This window comes from Bos indicus x Bos taurus, chromosome 21 (assembly GCF_003369695.1).
Source record: "Bos indicus x Bos taurus breed Angus x Brahman F1 hybrid chromosome 21, Bos_hybrid_MaternalHap_v2.0, whole genome shotgun sequence".
NCBI lineage: Eukaryota > Metazoa > Chordata > Mammalia > Artiodactyla > Bovidae > Bos > Bos indicus x Bos taurus.
In genome coordinates, this window is record NC_040096.1 from 48,953,906 (window position 1) to 48,975,044 (window position 21,139).

At 41.4% G+C, this 21,139-nt stretch overlaps 1 long non-coding RNA gene across 1 annotated transcript; it reads left to right on the top strand.

Moving 5' to 3' along the window:
* Positions 1 to 904: 904 nt before the first annotated feature.
* On the top strand, positions 905 to 2,182 carry LOC113879663. The gene is made up of 3 exons (XR_003507410.1): positions 905 to 1,131; positions 1,241 to 1,394; positions 1,792 to 2,182. It is a non-coding gene; the product is annotated as an uncharacterized LOC113879663 (long non-coding RNA).
* The last annotated feature ends 18,957 nt before the right edge of the window (positions 2,183 to 21,139 follow it).

Below are 21,139 nucleotides of genomic sequence, written 5' to 3' on the forward strand. Positions count from 1 at the left end.
AAGGCATTTGAAAATACACTGAGAAAAACCTTATGCTCTTCATCACACCACATACTCTGGTGTGAATCATGAAAAAGAAGCCACTTAAGGGAAAAAAAATACACGACCCAAAATTATTTTTAACCTTTAAAAAAACTTTTTATCGGAGTAACATATAGAAAAGTTTATGCATCATTAGGGTATATAGCTCAATGAATTTTCACTAACCAAACTCGTCTGTGTAACCAGCATACAGATCAACAGACAGAGTAATACCAGCTGCCCAGAGAGTTGCCTCAGGCTCCTGCCAACCACTAACCCCCACACCATGGTTTGTAGCTTTATTTAAAATTCAAAAAAGATATTTATAGTATCCCACTTTCAGTCGCCTAACTCAGAGTCCATAAAAATGAAGCCAGCGTGCCTAGAGCCTGTGCGCCACAGCAAGAGAAGCCATCGCAATGAGAAGGCTGTGCACGCCGCAACCAAGTCAGCCCCTGCTTTTCACAACTAGAGAAAGCCCCAGAGCAGCAACGAAGACCCGGCACAGCCAAAATACAAGTAAATAAGTAAAAAAGAACGTAGCAAACAGAGACGAAGCCGTCCATGCCCCTTGGGTGTTTTTCTATGTGTGAGACACAAAACCACACAGGACTCCCCTTCCCTTCCTCACTCCTCCAAATCTCTGCGTCCGGGCAGAGAGAGTAAACACCAGAAAGCAGTGGGACAATGAGTATGTGTACAGAGGCGAGGAGACGCATGAAGGGACGGGTGACATCCGCCTTCTCTGTGAACACCGAACTATTCGGCTATGAGCACCGAATGCTGAGGATTGAAGCTTGTGTGCACCGTAGCGATTCACACGTCACAGAATCAAGCATTAGAGACAAACGAACGGTACGTCAACTGAACAAATGCCCGCTTCGAAAAGGAAAACTGGGCTGAAAGCGCAATGCATCAACCTGCCCTTCACATGTCCTGTGAAAAAGAGATCATATCTAAATATCTTTGAACTGTATCAATACACCAATACGGTTTGTTAAAGATATGAGTGAGGAGGTAAGAAAAAGTCTACTCACCCTATCTGATGACAAACAAGGAGTTTGGATTCATCTCATTTTGTTCAAGGAAACAAAAGGAGAAAAACCCAACGTGAGTCTGTGAGGGGGAAAAAATACAGAATAAAGAAAAAGAGAACAACATATATGAGAGCCCAGGAAAAACAGAGCTAATGTCTAAAAATAAACTCTTTATATTCCAGCAAAAAATTTCCAAATTCTGATTAGTCTTCAAGAACAATATAAAAAGACATCTGATCTAACGAGGATAATCTGGACAAAGAAAGAGCAGGGTGAAATGAGAAGGTCAAGTGAATAGTTTTAAGGAAATTACAAGTACTATTGCACACTGTTCTGGTAAGTGGTCTGAAAATACCTACTAGACTTGATTATCTGTGTGCTCTATTAGTCAACAAACCTTCTAGTGGATATATAATATTTACCCTAAGAAATACCACAGAGTGCACCAGAATACAAATTTCAAGTTAATTATACTGTATTGGATACTGGAAACTTGCTTTGATTTCAGGTGCTCTAATCATTTTTAAAAATGAAACTATACAAGGGAACAATATGTTAATTAGCTTGACTGTGGTAATTCTTTCGCTATGTATATATGTACATCGAATCATCATGGTATGTACCTTAAATATATATAATTTGTACTTTTTTAGAGAATGTTTAAAGCACCATTTTTTTAGTAGCCAAAAACCATAGTCAACCCAACTGTGTGGACCCAATCTAACCCCTGCAGACAGGGTAGAATGGCGCTGTACGTAACGATGAGATACCTACCATACAGAAACGAAAATGCAGCAGACGACACCTACTCACCCCAACACAGCTGAGTGCCACAAATACAGTGACTTATGGAAGGAGCCAAACAAACAATTCACACCGGCTGATTTCTTGTACATAAAGTTAAAAAGCTAAACTGCTATATTTAGGGATGTATACGTAGGCTGCCAAACGATTAAAAAACAGAAAGCAAGGCAGTGATTACCGTCAAAGTCGGAAGACCATTACCTTTGAAAGGAACAAGGAGTTTGTCCCTAGGGATGGGGCATGTGGAGACTCCTGGGATGCCGCCATGTTCTGTTTCTAACCTCCTTCTTAGAGAATAAACTTTATTCTCTTAGAATTTCTCAGTGTGTGCATTTAGGATATATTCTTTTCTGTATGTGCATTACATTTCATGACAAAAAGTTTTGGAAACACATTAGCAAAATTAAAATCTAGGTTGAGAGAAAATGCAGGTGTGATAAAGAAAAATGAGAATGAACTTGTATATCTTTTTTTTAGTATTTATTTATTTGGCTGTGCCAGGTCTTAGCTTCAGCATGTGGGATCTAGTTCCCTAACCCATAATCAAACCCAGGCCTGCTGCTGGGAGCACAGCGTCTTAGCCACTGGGCCACCAGGGAAGTTCCTGAACTTGTATACTCTTATGAAATATAAAACAATAAGACATAACACGATGACAGCAGAAGAAAAAGAAAAGGAAAGATTGAAATGCAGACAACTGACATCTCTGGAAAAAAGCCCCAACAGACAGAAGGGAAAATCAAGTAAATAAACGAGTAACGTAAAATAGGTACTGAAGGCTTCCCAGGTGTCACTAGTAGTAAAGAACCCACCTGCCAATGCGGGAGATGTTAAGAGATGCAGGTTCAATCCCTGAGTCAGGAAGATCCGTGGAGCAACCCACTCCAGTATTCTTGCCTGGGAAATCCCACAGACAGAGGAGCCCACCGGGCTACAGTCCATAGGGTCCCAAAGAGTCAGACAAGGGAAGGGACTTAGTAGAGCACAGAAGAGAACAGTAAGTACTGGGCTAAACATAGAAATTAACTCACTGAATGCTTGCAGTAACTCTATGAGGTTCAATACCGTCACTGGTTTCTTCCTCATGCTAGTGGGAAAACTGAAGCCTAACTTACCCAGGATCTTATGACTGGTAACTGGTAGGTAGGTAAGTGGCAGATAGAAACCTTAAACTTCTGTGAAGTACTAGAGCCAGTCCTCTGAAACACTATACAATACTGCCCCCTCTTTTTTCCTGTCCTGGATTAAAATAAAATGTACTGCAACACTCAAAGCCAAAAGATAGAGGAAAAAAAAATCCTTTAAAAGATTTAAGGAGAAATTCATTTTTCATTTGTTTATTTATTTGTTTGGGCATGATTTTCGGTTGGGTTTTTTTGTTCGTTTTTTCCAGAGTTCATTTAATCCAATTCTAACCATGAGCACTCATTACAAAAAGTATTTATTCAAACTAAACAGAATTAAAAATATAGATTTTCCTGAACCAACAACTATGAGTCATTTATTACAAAACCAGACGTATTCAATATTTACTACAGAGTCCAAACCTTATTTTAAAACAAACAAAAAAAAACTTTAAATAAGTCATGCTTGAATGGGGAAAAAAAAACACCTTCTACTTAATGTTCTCTATAAAAGAAAGTCAAGTTTACCTTGGTACTAACTGGGAGTAGCAATCACAGGCTCTGGTTAGAAACACTAATTAATTTCTAGGTTCTTTGCCCTTGTTCTGCAGAATAAAGTACAAAGTAACCAACGACAATGGCCCTTAAATATTATGCTATTTTAGTTACTTTGTTCAGAATGTATGACCCCGTATGTTTTTCTTAACCCTCTTTTGCCGGAAAAGCCTTTCAAAGCATATCATGCATCTCTATAGGATATAACTAGGTTGTGAAACAATGAACAACCAAAGCCATCCTATATTTAGTACAAAACACCACTGGAGCCGAGCCTGGGCACAAGGCGCTGCTGCGGGTGGACATCAGCTACACTAAGACCTCCAGGCACCGGCCCGCGCTCCTGGTTGGCCGCAGGGACCACACGTGACCCACTTGCTGCCTGTGACCCACCTGCTGCACTAGCGGCACGTGGGGACTGCACGTGAGCTGTGCACAAGACCAGGACCTGAGACCCAGGAGCTGGGCGGGGCAGAGAGGGTCTTAGACCACGTCTTGGAGTGCAGGCGGCGGGTGGGCTGTGCAAGCGCAGCACCGACGGCCACTTCCGCACAGGCCTTCTGGCCACGGGGCTGCGGTCTCGGGGCGCCGGGAGGTACAGGTGCACAGAGCCCGGCTCCGTACACAGCCTCAGCCTTCCACAGAGCCCACTACTTCTCTGCGCCAGTCATCAACACGTGGGTCGTCCGCGTCATCAACACGTGGGTTGTGCTCGGCTTTTCGCCGAGCGCGCAAACCAAGTTAAGGAGTCGGCCAGACGGTGACCCTGCACAGTCGTCCCCCAGGGAACCCAGATGATCTTGAGTCAGGGGCCGGGTCCTCCACAAACCCTCTCTGCTCTCTCTTCACCTTCAGTGCTGGAGCCTGAAGGACAAAGCCCAGTCAGTGCAGAGGAGTTTGCTGGGGAAAAGGCAGCCACCCGAAGGGCCTCCTGGCCACCAGTGGTGCCAGTTCAGGGGCCAGGCCACTCTGAGGAGCACCATCAAGTGTGCATGGCCTTGTCTCTGCCCTGCGACACCTGAGGGGAAATTCATGGTAATCCAAGAATTTTATACACAACTGTTGACTAAGGGGGAAAAAAAAGCCTTAAATTTGATAATTGTGTTTTATTCTGAAGATATCCTGAGGACTTAAGCCAAGCTTTCAACTAGCTGGAATAGATTGCTCCAGCAGAAGTTCAAGAGGAGGTATGGTATATATAAGCTTTGCAACAAAACCAGGTAGTTGGAACATCAAAAGATCACTGTTAATTAAAGAAAATCATACATCTGAAGTTAATGATTTTAGCACATTTCTCTGTAGGGGCAAGAGTCTGGGCTCATTGATATCCTGTCTTTGATAGGCTGTCTAGGGTGGGTGTCCTGTTTTTGTCCATACTGGATCCCCTCAGGGGGCACGGTTGGGCATGGCTGTAGTGGCCTCCCTCTTGATGGCCATGGCATCCTTCCTTTACTGGTATGGCAGGCAGCATTTCTCATCCATACACCCAAGCTGTTGCATACTTGTGAAAGCAATAAAACAGACTCGGGTGTTCCAGAAACTACACCCACTCATATTTTTAAAACCTTTTAAAAAAATATACATTTGAAAACCAATTTCAACTGGCCAAGAGAAGAAGCCTAGAAGGAGGTAAATATGAAGGAGGTAAAAATAGAAGTGTTCCAGAGCTCCAAAAATGGCTGAAAGATGGATTTAATCATCTAGGAAGAGTTTAAAAAGAGAAACTAAAGCAGTATCCAAACATTCCTGATGCTACAATTAAAAAGAAACATTTTTGAAAGAAAAAAATATTTTTAAAATTTGTATAATAATCCAAATTTTAAAACTCAGATTTCATTAAGAAGAACTGGGTGGGTGAGAAGTAATAAGCAAGGAGAAGGTGGTGGTGGTTGTTTAGGTGCTAAGTCATGTCTGACTCTTTTGAGACCCCAGGAACTGTAGCCCACCAGGCTCCTCTGTCCACAGGATTTCCCAGATGAGAATACTGGAGTGGGTTGCCATTTCCCTTCCAGGGGATCTTCCCAACCCAGGAATGGAACCTATGGCTTCTGCCACATCTCCTGCATTGCAGGCAGATTCTTTACCACTGAGCCCCCAGGGATCCTCAAGGAGAACTTGGAGGGGAGTTTAAACTTCTCTAAACAGTAATCAAAGATATGGTTTTACTCTTTGGGAGTTACAGAAATGTAAATTTATGAATGCTTTTGAAAAACTTTGAAAGCTAAGTACCACTAGCAAAATTTAAATATGTGTGTGACTATCTCCGAAGGAAGATAAAAGCAAAGAAAATGAGATCCATATTTCAAAACAATGGAAACGCACAGAAATGGGAAAACAAAACATGAAACAAGATGACAGGTAACACCAAACATATTGAAGTCAGAGGGTTGCAGATCGAGTCCCAAACTGCTGAGTTTAAGAGCCCCATATAATATCAAGTGACATAAAAAGGAAAAAAGTAAAAGGGAAGGAAAATGTATGGGAAACAAGGGCACAGGAGAAAGAAGCAGTGATGAAAATATTAATAACTAATTAAGAGGAATATAAGGCCAAAAGCATTACATAGGATTGTTTTACATTAAAATAGGATTATTTTACGTTAATAAGTGATACAGTCCTTAGTATGTGTACAACAGTCAAATCTTTATATGCCAACTAGGATTGTATTGAAAACACACACAGGAAATATGTCCATAGACATACCAGGATACATTTTCAGCAATGCAATAGTAGTAGAGAATTTTGACACTGTCTGCTTCCTGGCCAATCAGATATAGGCCAAAAAATAAAAAAATAAAAAGGATGACATTTCAAGAAATACATAAGATCAACTTATTGGATATGTGTATCATATTATTTATACCACAAACCGAACACCAACTCCTATAAACCTCCTAAGTAAAACAAAAATCATTAAGATCAATTTAGAAATAGCCGAAATGAAAACACTACACATTAAAGAATACAGTATCAGCAATGAGGTACCCAGAGGAAAATATTCACTAACACTCAAAGAAAGCATCATAGTAAATGAGCTGAGAACTCCTAAGAAAGCAATAAAGCAAGACAAGGGTAAGCACAAAGGAATTAATAAGAGAGTAAAGTAATGAAGATGAAAATAGAAAAATATCAGAATGATAACCCCAAAGATGGTTCTTTGAAATTAAAAAAAAAATAAAAGGACAAATTTCTGTTGGCTTTAATCAGAAAGCAAAGATAAAAAGTAGTTACAGAGGATCAAGAATCTAGAGAAGAGAAACTTTTTAAAGTAAAAGATTTAAAGTATTGAAAATCTGGATCAAACAATGGAATACAGCTTCACACCAATTAGGCTAGCAAAAATCATAAAAATCCAACCAGTGTTGCACGTGTGTGGTGGATGTGCCGAGCGCTGCTTTGGTTTGGAGGGCAGGAAAGACCGGAGACACCAAGTAGTTCAAAAAGGTGCTTTTCCTTTGATCTGCTCCCAATGCAGCAAATAGTGCAAAGGGTATGATGCAGGTGGGTGGATGTGGCTGCCTGTAACTTCTCTTGCTTTTCGTGGTGGCACAGTAGAATTCCAGTCCACCAGGTTAGAGAAGTACAGACTGGAGGAATCCCTGATTTTTTTTGTACCCTAAAATACATTAAAATCCAGACAGGTTTTGCTTTGCAAGAAGTCAAGTTGCCTTGCTTGTGCTAATGTTCAGATTTCATTCCTTGACATTCCTGCTGTGCCAGATCTGGGCCAGTCTCCTTGTCTGGGTCAATACGCTTGCACTGTAGGATCCAGGTGTTTTCAATCACGTTGACTCAGGGGATTTGGGTGCCAAGGCACAACATGGCATAACTTCCAGAGTAACACCTAGTACTCTGATAGGTCTCTTCATTTGTTTACTCATCCATTCATTTGTTAACCAAATATTTAACAGACTTTTATGTATCAAGCAATGGAATAAAGTCGGAGAATACAAAAACTTTGGGGGAAAATTACTGCCCTCATTAGAGACAGCACAATCTAGTGAGACAGACAGACACAGTTTAAAAAAAAAAAATTATCATATCAAATGTGCACAGGTAAGCTATGGGAGCAAGCCATGAGAAGAAAGGGAAGTCTTAAAGGACAAATATAGAGTGTTTGTCTTTCTCTGGCATAGTTCACATAGCATAATGCCCTCCACGTTCATTCATGTAGTTTCAAATGGCAAGATTTTTCTCTAAGGCTGAATAATATTTCTCTTTGTGTGTGTGTACATGTATATACATATTTTTCACATTTTCAACAATACTATATTGCATACTTATAATTGGCTAAGAGAACCAATCTCAATTTAAATCTTCTCAAGATAAAATTGTACATGCAATTGTAACTAGAGCTGATTTGTAAATTACTTAGCTTGATTATGGTGATATTTTCACATTTATCAAAACATCAAGCTGAATACTTTAAATATATACAATTTCATATGTCAAATATATCTCAATAAAATTGTTTTAAAAAACGAAAGAATAACTATGAATTTTCTAGCTAAAATAACTCCAGGCAGAGGCAGCCTGTCTCTTCTCCCTCCCACATCAGTCTCTGAATTCTATCCTTCTCATTACCCCTCTCCCAGCATCATCCCTCTTGCCTGCTGCTGCTGCTAAGTCGCTTCAGTCCTGTCCGACTCTGTGTGACCCCATAGACGGCAGCCCACTAGGCTCCTCTGTCCCTGAGATTCTTCAGGCAAGAATACTGGAGTGGGTTGCCATTTCCTTCTCCAATGCATGAAAGTAAAAAGTGAAAGTGAAGTCGCTCAGTCGTGCCTGACTCTTAGCGACCCCATGGTCTGGAGCCTACCAGGCTCCTCCGTCCATGGGATTTTCCAGGCAAGAGTACTGGAGTGGGGTGCCATTGCCTTCTCCGAATTAGAGAAAGGAAATGCCTCAAAACTCAGAGAATAGCACAAGGCCCCTCACTCATAGCAAGTACTTCTCATCTGTCCTCCTTTTTTCAGGTATGACCTAAATCAAATCCCTTACGACTATACAGTGAAAGTGACAAATAGATTCAAGGGATTAGATCCGATAGAGTGCCTGAAGAACTATGGACGGAGGTTCGTGATATCGTACAGGAGGCAGTGATCAAGACCATCCCCAAGAAAAAGATATGCAAAAAGGCAAAATGGTTGTCTAAGGAGGCCTTACAAACAGCCATGAAAAGAAGCAAAAGGAAACGAGAAAAGGAAAGATATACCCATTTGAATGCAGAGTTCCAAAGAATGGCAAGGAGAAATAAGAAAGCCTTCCTCAGTGATCAATGCAAAGAAATAGAGGAAAACAATAGAATGGGAAAGACAACAGATCTCTTCAAGAAAATTAGAGATACCAAGGGAACTTTTCTTGCAAAGATGGCCACAATAAAGGACAGAAATGGTATGGACCTAACAGAAGCAGAAGATATTAAGAAGAGGTGGCAAGAAATCACAGAAGAACTATACAAAAAAGATCTTCATGACCCAGATATAACCACAATGGTGTGATCACTCACCTAGAGCCAGACAACCTGGAATGCAAAGTTAAGCGTGCCTTAAGAAGCATCAGAACGAACAAAGTTAGTGGAGGTGATGGAATTCCAGCTGAGCTATTTCGAATCCTAGAAGATGATGCTGTGAAAGTGCTGCACTCAATATGCCAGCAAATTTGGAAAACTCAGCAGTGGCCACAGGACCAGAAAATGTCAGTTTTCATTCCAATCCCAAAGAAAAGCAATGCCAAAGAATGCTCAAACTACCACACAATTGCACTCATCTCACATGCTAGTAAAGTAATGCTCAAAATTTTGCAAGCCAGGCTTCAACAGTACGTGAACCATGAAATTCCAGATGTTCAAGCTGAATTTAGAAAAGGCGGAGGAACCAGAGATCAAATTGCCAACATCTGTTGGATCATTGAAAAAAGCAAGAGAGTTCCAGAAAAACATCTACTTCTGCTTCATTGACTATGCCAAAACCTTTGACTGTGTGGATCACAACAGACTGTGGAAAATTCTGAAAGAGATGGGAATACCAGACCACCTTACCTACCTCCTGAGAAATCTGTATGTAGGTCAAGAAGCAACAGTTAGAACTGGACATGGAACAACAGACTGGTTCCAAATCGGGAAAGGAGTACGTCAAGGCTGTATATTGTCACTGTGCTTATTTAGCTTCAACGCAGAGTACATCATGAGAAATGCTGGACTGGATTAAACACAAGCTGGAATCAAGACTGCCAGGAGAAATATCAATAACCTCAGATACACAGATGCACCACACTTATGGCAGAAAGTGAAGAAGAACTAAAGAGCCTCTTGATGAAAGTGAAAGAGGAGAGTGAAAAAGTTGGCTTAAAACTCAACATTCAGAAAACTAAGATCATGGCCTCTGGTCTCATCACTCCATGGCAAATAGATGGGGAAACAGTGGAAACAGTGACAGACTTTATTTTTTTGGTCTCCAAAATCACTGCAGATGGTGACTGCAGCCATTAAATTAAAGATGCTTACTCCTTGGAAGAAAAGTTATGACCAACCTAGATAGCATATTCAAAAGCAGAGACATTACTTTGCCAACAAAGGTCCATCTAGTCAAAGCTGTAGTTTTTCCAGTAGTCGTGTGTGGATGTGAGAGTTGCACTATAAAGGAAGCTGAGCACTGAAGAATTGATGCTTTTGAACTGTGGTGTTGGAGAAGACTCTTGAGAGTCCCTTGGACTGCAAGGAGATCCAACCAGTCCATCCTAAAGAAAATCAGTCCTGAATATTCATTGGAAGGACTGATGCTGAGAAAGATTGAAGGCAGGAGGAGAAAGGGACAACAGAGGATGAGATGGTTGGATGGCATCACCAACCCAATGAACGTGAGTTTGAGTAAACTTCATGAGTTGGTGATGGACAGGGAAGCCTGGTGGGCTGCAGTCCATGGGATCGCAGAGTCAGACACGACTGAGCGACTGAACTGAACTGAGCCTTACCGACCTCCAGATTATTCACTCCGATCAGACACTGTCCTGCTTAAAATCTGCCATGGGATTCTCAGTGCCTTTAAAATCTAAACTTCTTAACCTGGCTTACATGGCCCCTCAATATATGGCCCATGTCTATCTCAGCTGTTTCATCTACTGTATTTTCCCAGTGGATTAATTTGGAGAAGCAGATATTGCCCAATTGAAATAACCCCCTAGACTCTCATGTTAGATTTTCTTGCAGTTCCAACAGTCTGTTTGCAACACATCCCTAATGTAACGCCCAGGCCTGGGAATTCACTGTATATTCTCAGTGATGGTGACAATGCTTGTAATAATGACAGTACTGGAAATTGACTATACCTCCATTTAAGTTAAAGAAATCAGGAGTCCGGGTAAAGAGGGAGAGGAAAGTAGGTGGGAGGTGGGTGGGAGTAAAGGAGGGACATCCAGGACATGTTTACGAGGTTGGGCACCTCAACTCAATATCAAAACACCCGCGGTGGAGGAGATAAGTAGTAGAGAGTTCTGGCAAGTGTAAATCCCAAATCAATAGGAGTTTGAGTCTTTGTTCCTGCCTGGAGTTCTATTCTAATAGGCAATTATAATGGAGGAGACAGCAGTGTGGATAAGGTCTATGAGAACGGCGCTTAACCCCTACTCAGGTGTACCTGGATGTAGGCAGAGAGCTAGAGAGAGCAACAGAAGTTTTCAGCAACTTTACTGAAGGATCCTGAAGTTACTTGAAAAATCACACATCAGTATACCAAGCAAGAGGTCACTGCAGCATGGGGCAGTGATGGAAGCCCACAGCCAGTGGCCAAAGTGTGGACCGACTGAGTTTGGGAAGATCAGTAGGACCCCTGCGAGCAGGCATGGGAGCTGGTCAGCAGGGGCTCCTGGCTGGGCTCTCCTGAAGCATCATCAAGAGAGACAGTCCACAAGATACAGGGGCCACAGGCAGCGAGGGGAAGGCTGATGACCAAACACCAAATGGAATGGCCTTCCAGCCGAGCCAGTGATGACCAAATGACACTTTGTTGGCTCAACTGGCCCCATACACTGAGAGCGAGGAAGAAATTGAGGAAAGGGGCAGACCACTCCAGATTGGTGGGTGACAGTTTTAATAAACAAGAAAATTTGCATGCAAGACTTGTCTTGGGTGCCCGCTAGATGAGCTGATCTCTTCACTCACCCACCAGAACCTTAAAAGCTTATACAGAGGCTTTAATTAGGTTCTGTCACTTTTTCAGTTCAGATGGTCTCATCAACACCTATTCTTTTAAGGCTGTGTCTTTGAAAGAGCCTCTAGTGTGGGAACAGTGGGCAGAGCATCATTCCAAGAACAGGGGCAGGGGTGAGGAGCATTAATTGTATTGGTCCAGTTCTCCATACAACTGGTAGTCACATCCTTTCAATGAGTTCCTCCCATACCCTTCCCTCATCTCAGGACTCCATAGAAGCTCCATAGGAACTTTTAATCACCCCCAGGGAAAACAGCAAAAATAAGTCGTGGATTCTAGGGCAAATTACCTGGACTTACTCAAGTCTATCCACTAAGTAGCTATGCCATCTTGCGTGAGTCAGTTGATCATTCTGTGCCTTCATTTCCTCATTGACAAAATGAAAATAATAATGGTGCCTGTCTCAGAGGTTATCCTTAGCACATGAAACAGTGCCTGGCACAAAGTGAGTGCTCCATTTGTTATTAATTACTATTAAGTTTGTTATTCAGTTGCAGTTCCTGGTGTATTTGTGTACAATCAGTATAATATAATCCATGTACTTTACCACTTATCAGCCATGAACACTTTTATAAGGCCTTTAAGTCTTAGTTACTTTATCTGTAAAAGGCAGATAATAACGTGGGGTGCCCAACAGACAATGAAGAGTCAGAGAGGAGTAAAGCCTCCCATGATAAGGATGGCAACCAACACTTCAGTTCAGTTCAGTTCAGTTCAGTCACTCAGTCGTGTCCGACTCTTTGAGACCCCATGAATCGCAGCACGCCAGGCCTCCCTGTCCATCACCAACTCCCGGAGTTCACTCAGACTCACATCCATCGAGTCGGTGATGCCATCCAGCCATCTCATCCTCTGTCGTCCCCTTCTCCTCCTGCCCCCAATCTCTCCCAGCATCAGAGTCTTTTCCAATGAGTCAACTCTTTGCATGAGGTGCCCAAAGTATTGCAGTTTCAGCTTTAGCATCATTCCTTCCAAAGAACACCCAGGGCCGATCTCCTTTAGAATGGACTGGTTGGATCTCCTTGCAGTCCAAGGGACTCTCAAGAGTCTTCTCCAACACCACAGTTCAAAAGCATCAGTTCTTTGGTGCTCAGCTTTCTTCACAGTCCAACTCTCACATCCGTACACGACCACTGGAAAAACCATAGCCTTGACTAGACGGACCTTTGTTGGCAAAGTAATGTCTCTGCTTTTCAATATGCAACACTTACAGGGCACTTAATAAGCGCCAGGCACTGTTCTAAGCATACTACAGGCACTTGATCATTTAATGCTCACACAACCCTATGAGTAGGTACTGTAATTTTCCCCATTTTACACCTGAGAAGAAGGTTCAGAGTGATTAACATGCCCAAAGTGATTCAGCTGGGGAGTGGCAAAGTTGGGACTCTAACCCATGCAGTCATGCTTCTAAACACCTCACTCGGCACCCTCTGTCCCCTGCGTGTGTGCTTAATATCAACACCCATGGATTCTTCTTCTTAAAAGAGATACACTATCCGTTTCCCCCTGTTTGCTAGATAGACAAACATTGATTATACAGAAGAAAAATAAAAGAGAAAGCACCTGTTAATCTAAACTCTGCTGGATTACTCCTGCTGGAAATAGCAAATGCTCAAACCTTGATGTTTAAAAATAGCTGAAACACCCACTATATCTAACATTTACCAAAGCTGTTTATCCCCACAGATCTCCACTCATATGATAAGTAATTCACTCGAGCATGGAAAGAGTCAGAGAATTTTTGACATTTTAGGATCTTCTACTAAATATAATTTTCTTACACAAATTCTCCTGGTTATGGTTATTGTGCTTTTGCTTAAAAAACGAACATCATACTTTAAATCTATATTTAGATGGTAACCAAATGAAACATGACTAAAATATTAAATATTCTGCAAGAAATTATAGGTCAAAAACGTGGTCAATCTGGAGATTTTAGGGTTATGTGTGACCTTGGAATCCCCTCCCAGTCTCTCTTAATTGTGCTGCAGAGTCCACAATTAATACTTTTTTTTTTTTCACAATTGATACTTTTAAGAGAATTGATTTACAGAAATTTTTAAATTTTATGTATTTGTAATTTTCTTCTGGGAACTCTGTTTTTTAAAGTATTCCATGCGTGATGCGGAGATTAACTCAGACTTTCGAATTCTGTACACTTTCAACAAACTATTTTTTTACTCTGGGGGTCCCATTATTTTAGACAGGCGTAGGGATTAGCTGTCAAAAATCACACACTAAGGCATGGGCATTGATATTTTTTAAATCACAAAAAATAATTAGAAATGTCCAGAATTTAAAGTGGAGGAGAAATACTAAGAAAATGACTTGTTTCCAGTTATGTGGTAGCTGCTGCCCTCGTGTGGTGAAAAAGTGTTAGTGCCTTCAAGCTATTTTCACCTCTTGACCGAAATTTCTTCAACATTTTCTAACATTTCTCTGAAATGCTTTCCTTGTTATTTTTATTATGTCATTATTTTCTTCCCTTAGTCATTTTCTCTTTTGTTTATTGAAGGCCTAATAATATTAACGTAAAAAAACCAGTGAATTAAAATTTTCACACAATTCAACAACTAGTTCAGCAATTCTACAAATAAGTAGAAAGTGAAAATAATACAGAGAAATGTAATGACACAGCCCTTAACAGAAAAAAAAGCACAGAATAATTTTTTTCTCTTGACAAATTTGTTTTTCAGTCCTAAAATCTAATCGTAAGGAAGACGTGGCAGGAAATATTTTAGTATTAATCTCATTTAAGTACAAAAGTCAGAAATAAAGGACAGATACATTCTAATGTATGAATCATCTAGCACACAGAAATTTTTCATTGATTATTTGAAATGAAATTATAATTTTCTTTACGAGAAGGATAAATGATAAAATACTTCATGTCTCCCTCCCTGCATATATCTGACTGGTAGGTTAGTTCTTTTTCTAACTTTCTAGAAACATCAGCAACTGATATTTTTAGCACAAGGCACTGCTCTATAAATAATTTTCATCCCTAGTCTACAGCACTTATGTAATCTACATAGTATTGCATATAAAGTGAGTGAACGGTTGTATCTCTGAGATATTTTTTATCAACAATTACTGAGAAACACTTAGGTGTTAAACAAGGTGTCATAGACTTGTGCAAAGGAGCATCCAGTTTCAGCATGGACTCCCACCAGGGTGGGACTCTCGTCACTGAAACACCCTTCCCATGGTTACAGCCCACAGAGAAGCCCCACCAGCAGAGCAGACCCAGGGGGCAGAGGAGAACATAACCACCAACATTCTGCACAAAGCTGCACATCAGGTCACCACCTTAACAGGAAAAACAGACAGATGGCCTTGTCTAGCATTTGAGACGGAGAAGGCGATGGCACCCCACTCCAGTACTCTTGCCTAGAAAATCCCATGGATAGAGGAGCCTGGTGGGCTGCAGTCCATGGAGTCTCGAAGAGTCAGACACGACTGAGCGACTTCACTTTCACTTTTCACTTTCCTGCATTGGAGAAGGAAATGGCAACCCACTCCAGTGTTCTTACCTGGAGAATCCCAGGGACAGGGGAGCCTGGTGGGCTGCCGTCTATGGGGTCGCACAGAGTCAGACACGACTGAAGTGACTTAGCAGCAGCAGCAGCAGCATTTGAGAGGCAAATGTAGCCTTCCACTAGAATTCATGATAAAGATTTGTCTCTTCGGGTTTACTTTGAGCTGCTTATAAGCAAATCCTGTGACTTGGAATAAAGGTCCTAAAGTGAGAATTGTGTATCACAGACCAAACGCTGTGGAGGAAGAGGTGAACAGGTCGGACCCAGGAGGCAATCTCCAGGTCCTGGGAAAAGAGTATATGGAGACTAGAACTATTCCCAAGACATGCTGATTAGGAAGCTTCACTGAGAGAAGAACCAGAGACTGACAATGGAATTCTCTGTGTATGTATAGTTTATACTCTTCTTGTGGATAAATGTGAAACAGGTAACTTGCACTAAGATAACATAGATAGCAGAATACGTGAGCCGTAATAGAGACCACATGCAGAACTGTGAATGAAATGATGAATGCTTTCCACCTAGCAAGAATATGACTATTGTTAAGTGGGACTATGTCTATGACTTAAGAGAGACCTATTAGGTAGAAGTGATGCCCAAATTATCAACCTGCTAGGGTCTTCCTCAAGTGGTTGATGGATGGAAAATTACACACACTGAACAAGTTTAAAGGGACAGAGATAAAAATATAGTAGCTCTCAAAATTATGATTCACGATCCCTGCTCTTTCAATGCACTAATTATAAAGACGTGGAGTGCTGCTGCTGCTAAGTCACTTCAGTCGTGTCCGACTCTGTGTGACCCCATAGACGGCAGCCCACCAGGCTCCCCCGTCCCTGGGATTCTCCAGGCAAGAACACTGGAGTGGGTTGCCCTTTCCTTCTCCAATGCATGAAAGTGAAAAGTGGATTGAGTCTTGTGTAATTCCCATTACTCATCGATATTAAGATTTTTTGTTAGGAATCCTCTTGGACAGTGTTAGAAAGACATCCAAACCAGGTGAGCCTTATCTGTTCCAAGTGAGCAGATAAGGCATCTTCTGGGACTCAAATGTGCCACATATCTCACTGTCTGATTAGTGTTCTCAATGCTGAATCCCTTTTCTTTCCAACAGGCAGGTGAAAAGGTAGTATCATCATTGTCACTGTGACCATTGTTTCACCAACAAGTTTAACTCTTTTTCAATATTGGGGATTTGATGTAAGGGCACATTTGCAACTGGTTCAAGAATCCGCCTGCAACGCAGGAGACAGGTTCAATTCCTGGGTTGGTAAGATCCCCTGGAGAAGGAAGAGACAACCCACTCCAGTATTCTTGCCTGGAGAACCCAGTGGAGCCTGGTGTGCTACAGTCCACAGGGTTCCAAAGAGTTGGACACAACTGAGCGACTGAACAGCAACGACGACGAAACATTTGGGAGTAAGGGTGAAAGGATTCCATAAAATAGCCAGGCTTCAAGATTCAAGGGCATCTAGGATCCCTACCCAGCCACGGCTCATGAACCTTCACCCTCTGGTTCTACAGTCAACATGCCTCTTCCACTCTTTGTTTCTTCTCTATCATTTTTCCTCTCATTACAGAACAGCTGCTGCTCTCTGAGTTTTCCTATTCAAATTTTAGAGGAGAGGAAGTATACATAGTCTAATTAATTGCCAGTATCCGTACTGGGATATCCTTATGCTTGCTCCTTGGAAGAAAAGCTATAACCAACCTAGACAGCATATTAAAAAGCAGAGACATTACTTTGTCAACAAAGGTCCATCTAGTCAAAGCTATGGTTTTCCCAGTAGTCATGTATGGATGTGAGAGTTGGACTATAAAGATAGCTGAGCACCAAAGAATTGATGCTTTTAAACTGTGGGGTTGGAGTGTCCCTTGGACTGCAAGGAGATCCAACCAGTCCATCGTAAAGGAAATCAGTCCTAAATATTCATTGGAAGGACTGATGCTTAAGCTGAAACTCCAATACTTTGGCCACCTGATGTGAAGAGCTGACTCATTTGAAAAGACCCTGATGCTGGGAAAGATCAAAGGCAGGAGGAGAATGGGATGACAGAGGATGAAATGGTTGGATGGCATCACCAACTCGATGGGCATGAGTTTGAGCAAGCTCCAGGAGTTGGTGATGGACAGGGAAGCCTGGCATGCTGCAGTCCATGGGGTCGCAAAGGGTTGGACATGACCTAGCAACTGAACTGAACTGATCCTTACTGGGAAAACTTTAATGCCAAATCACTTTATAGGTTGGCAGCCAGTCTGCACCTTAGAGATGCCTTTAAATGATCCCACGCCTTTGTTTAAGGAAGAAACTGGGACTGACTGCTTATCTCGGCAGAGGGGCTGCAAGCAGAGGACTTCCTGAGTGTTACAGGCATGCTGATTGATAACGTCTAGAATGCCATGTCAAGGATTTGGTTTTCTTACCCTGTAGTGGCAACCTTAGATTTTATTCATGAGTGGGTTTTATCTATGACAGGTGCAGAGCCATATATAACATGTAGCATGGCTACTTCATTATTAAAAATATTTTGTGATTATATTCTTAATAAATAAAAGTAAACTCTGGTCATGTTTTAACATATCTCTCTTCAGCCATCACCGTTTCATGATCTATTTAATCATAAGAAATCCTTGCAGTGTTCCACATAACTATTGTTTTGTGGAAGGTCTTTCAGAAAGGTGGAGATTTGTTTGAATCCAGTTAATTTCCTTCATTAGACAGCTGGACAGCTAATGATATGGACATATGGACTTAAAACTGAAAGGTGCAGATGGAAAAGCAGATGTAGCTGTCTCCCATAGAGGCTGAGTAAGCACAAGGGGCGCCATGAATGTTCTTGCCAGAGAACCTGTAATAACAAAGCATGAGCTCCCTGAAACCATGCTGGACTTTAGACTCCAAATGGAAACTAATCATTAGAGTCATTTACAACAAGCCACATCAAAAGCTGTATGATACTCAATAAGTGAATGTAATTGAAAATGCTACTGTAAATAAATATATAAGAAGATGACAGAGTGGGAGGTGGGAGGGAGGTTCGAGGGGGAGGGGACATTAGTATACCTATGGCTGATTCGTGTTGATATACGGTAGAAACACAATATTATAAAGCAGTTATCCTCTAGTTGAAAATAAATTCAAAGAAATAAAATTTTTAAAAAGATGATGTAATATACACAGAACGGTAGTCTGTTGGTGTAAAGACTGCTCAGACTGTTGAGTTTATTTTTCTAGTTGCATGAATATCCACGTCTGTCTAATCCATAATGGTTGTTTAGTGTGTTAACTGCTCAGTCATGTCTGACTCTTTGCGACCCCACAGACTATAGCCTGCCAGGTTGTCTGTCCATGGGATTTCCCAGGCAAGAATACTGGTGTGGGTTGCCATTCCCTTCTCCAGGGTATCTTCCTGACCCAGAAATTGAACCCAGGTCTCCCGCATTGCAGGCAGGTTATAATCTGAGCCACTGGATATCCATGTCTATCTAACCCATAATGGTTGTCTAAGCAACTAATAAATATACCTCAGTTCAGTGCAGTTCAGTCGTGTCCGACTCTTTGTGACCCCATGAATCCCAGCATGCCAGGCCTCCCTGTCCATCACCAACTCCCGGAGTTCACTCAAACTCATATCCATCGAGTCAGTGATGCCATCCAGCCATCTCATCCTCTGTCATCCCCTTCTCCTCCTGCCCCCAATCTCTCCCAGCATCAGAGTCTTTTCCAATGAGTCAACTCTTCGCATGAGGTGGCCAAAGTACTGGAGTTTCAGCTTTAGCATCATTCCTTCCAAAGAACACCCAGGACTGATCTCCTTTAGAATGGACTGGTTGGATCTCCTTGCAGTCCAAGGGACTCTCAAGAGTCTTCTCCAACACCACAGTTCAAAAGCATCAATTCTTCGGGGCTCAGCTTTCTTCACAGTTCAACTCTCACATCCATACATGACTACTGGAAAAACCATAGCCTTGACTAGACGGACTTTTGTTGGCAAGGTAATGTCCCTGCTTTTCAATATGCTATCTAGGTTGGTCATAACTTTCCTTCCAAGGAGTAAGTGGTTTTTAATTTCGTGGCTGCAGTCACCATCTGCAGTGATTTTGGAGCCCCCAAAAATAAAGTCTGCCACTGTTTCCACTGTTTCCCCATCTATTTCGCATGAAGTGATGGGACCAGATGCCATGATCTTAGTTTTCTGAATGTTGAAATATACCTAGTGAAGAACATTTCATAACATGCCTTCGCTTGCACAGTCCTAAAAAATGGGAGGCATCTTCCCTAAAATAAATAAAGCTATTCCAAAGTCTATTACTCAGAATCTTATTTTCTCAACACCTTTATCCAAATATAGAAGCTGATTCCAGGTATTACCAAAACCCAAGATTCAATGAACACATTCTCTTCAGGTACATGATACTGTACTCCCATTAATATTTCAGTAACTTAATAACCTTTGTAATAGAAATACTTACTTGCTGAAAAGGGATATTTGATAAATCAGTTGGCTTAATGTTCTCATTAAAAATAGAATTTTAGAATGATACATTTCAAGAGATCAGACAGGATGGAATAACCTGGGCTCAGCAGAGGAGGACTGTGTCTGACTCTGTACTCCCCACTTACCTTGTTAGTACTTAGTCAATGTCTGCATTTTATCATCACCAGGTGATTCCTATGCCTGGTCAAGCTTGAGAAGCACTGTGCTATGATTCTCTCATCTCCATTGAGTTTTTCTTCCCAGATGTTTTCAAACACACAAATAACTTGACCTGTCAACATCTCACAAGGATTTTATGAAGATTAATTTTCTGCAGATTAAGTTGTTTTTAAATTGCCTTCATGACAGGAACTATCAGCCCTAAACCAGTAAATCTAGTGAAATGTGATCCTCACTCATTAGAGGTTCTTCAATCACAACGCTTATCACTTCAAATGATGTCTTTACTGTAACTCCTAAGTAATCTACACATTTGTTATCCTTAGAAAAATGTCTAACCCTTCCAGAAATTGTTGATTTTATGGATTTCCCTGTTTTGCTAAAACAAACAGTGCAGTCCTCAGACAAGTTTAAATGTACACATAGCATCCTTCTGTGGCTGCTTCACCCTGTTAAGGCAGCTGAGCAAGATCCTGACACAGATCAGAAAACAATTCTTCCCAGCAGCAGCTCAGGCCACATTTTCCCTAGGAAACAGATTCGCACCCCCTGGCTTTTCATGCCCTTCTCTCTACCTAGAAGTGTACTCTGATTACAGGGCTCTGCTGGGAAGTTAGGTACATGATGTCCTGCTTGGAAAGTGTATTTCTGAAGTAGCACAGACTTCCTGCATTACGGGCTGCCCCACTCTCATTTAATGACAATATCAGAGGGCCAGATGGCTTTGTAGGTCAATGGTTATAGTCCTCAGAATGTGTTGTGTAAAACAGATTTAAATGTTCGCCATCAAATTCTGGTCAAGGCTTCTTTTTGGTATGTCACATATTAATCCTTCCCAGTTCACTATCTTTTCTTTAAAGGTGTAAGTCACTTGTAGGGTTCAGCAATCTACGCTCTCCTGTCTTAACTGACACTGCAAGTGATCTACAGAGGGCAATCAACCATCAGGGATATTGTGAGGGAATTCTTGAACTGGGTAAGGAAATAGGATTTAATGATCGCAACGGACTCCTTTAACTATAATTTCTCAACTTTGTAAGTACTTCTATGTTCATAAGGAGTAAGTATATGATTTTAACATCAACTTTTCCCTGAAATTCATTAGAGAATAAATTTTAGATGCCTTGGTAATTATACAACTAAACAATTATGCTTAATTGGCCTGGACCAAAAAATTTGAATAATTGTTCA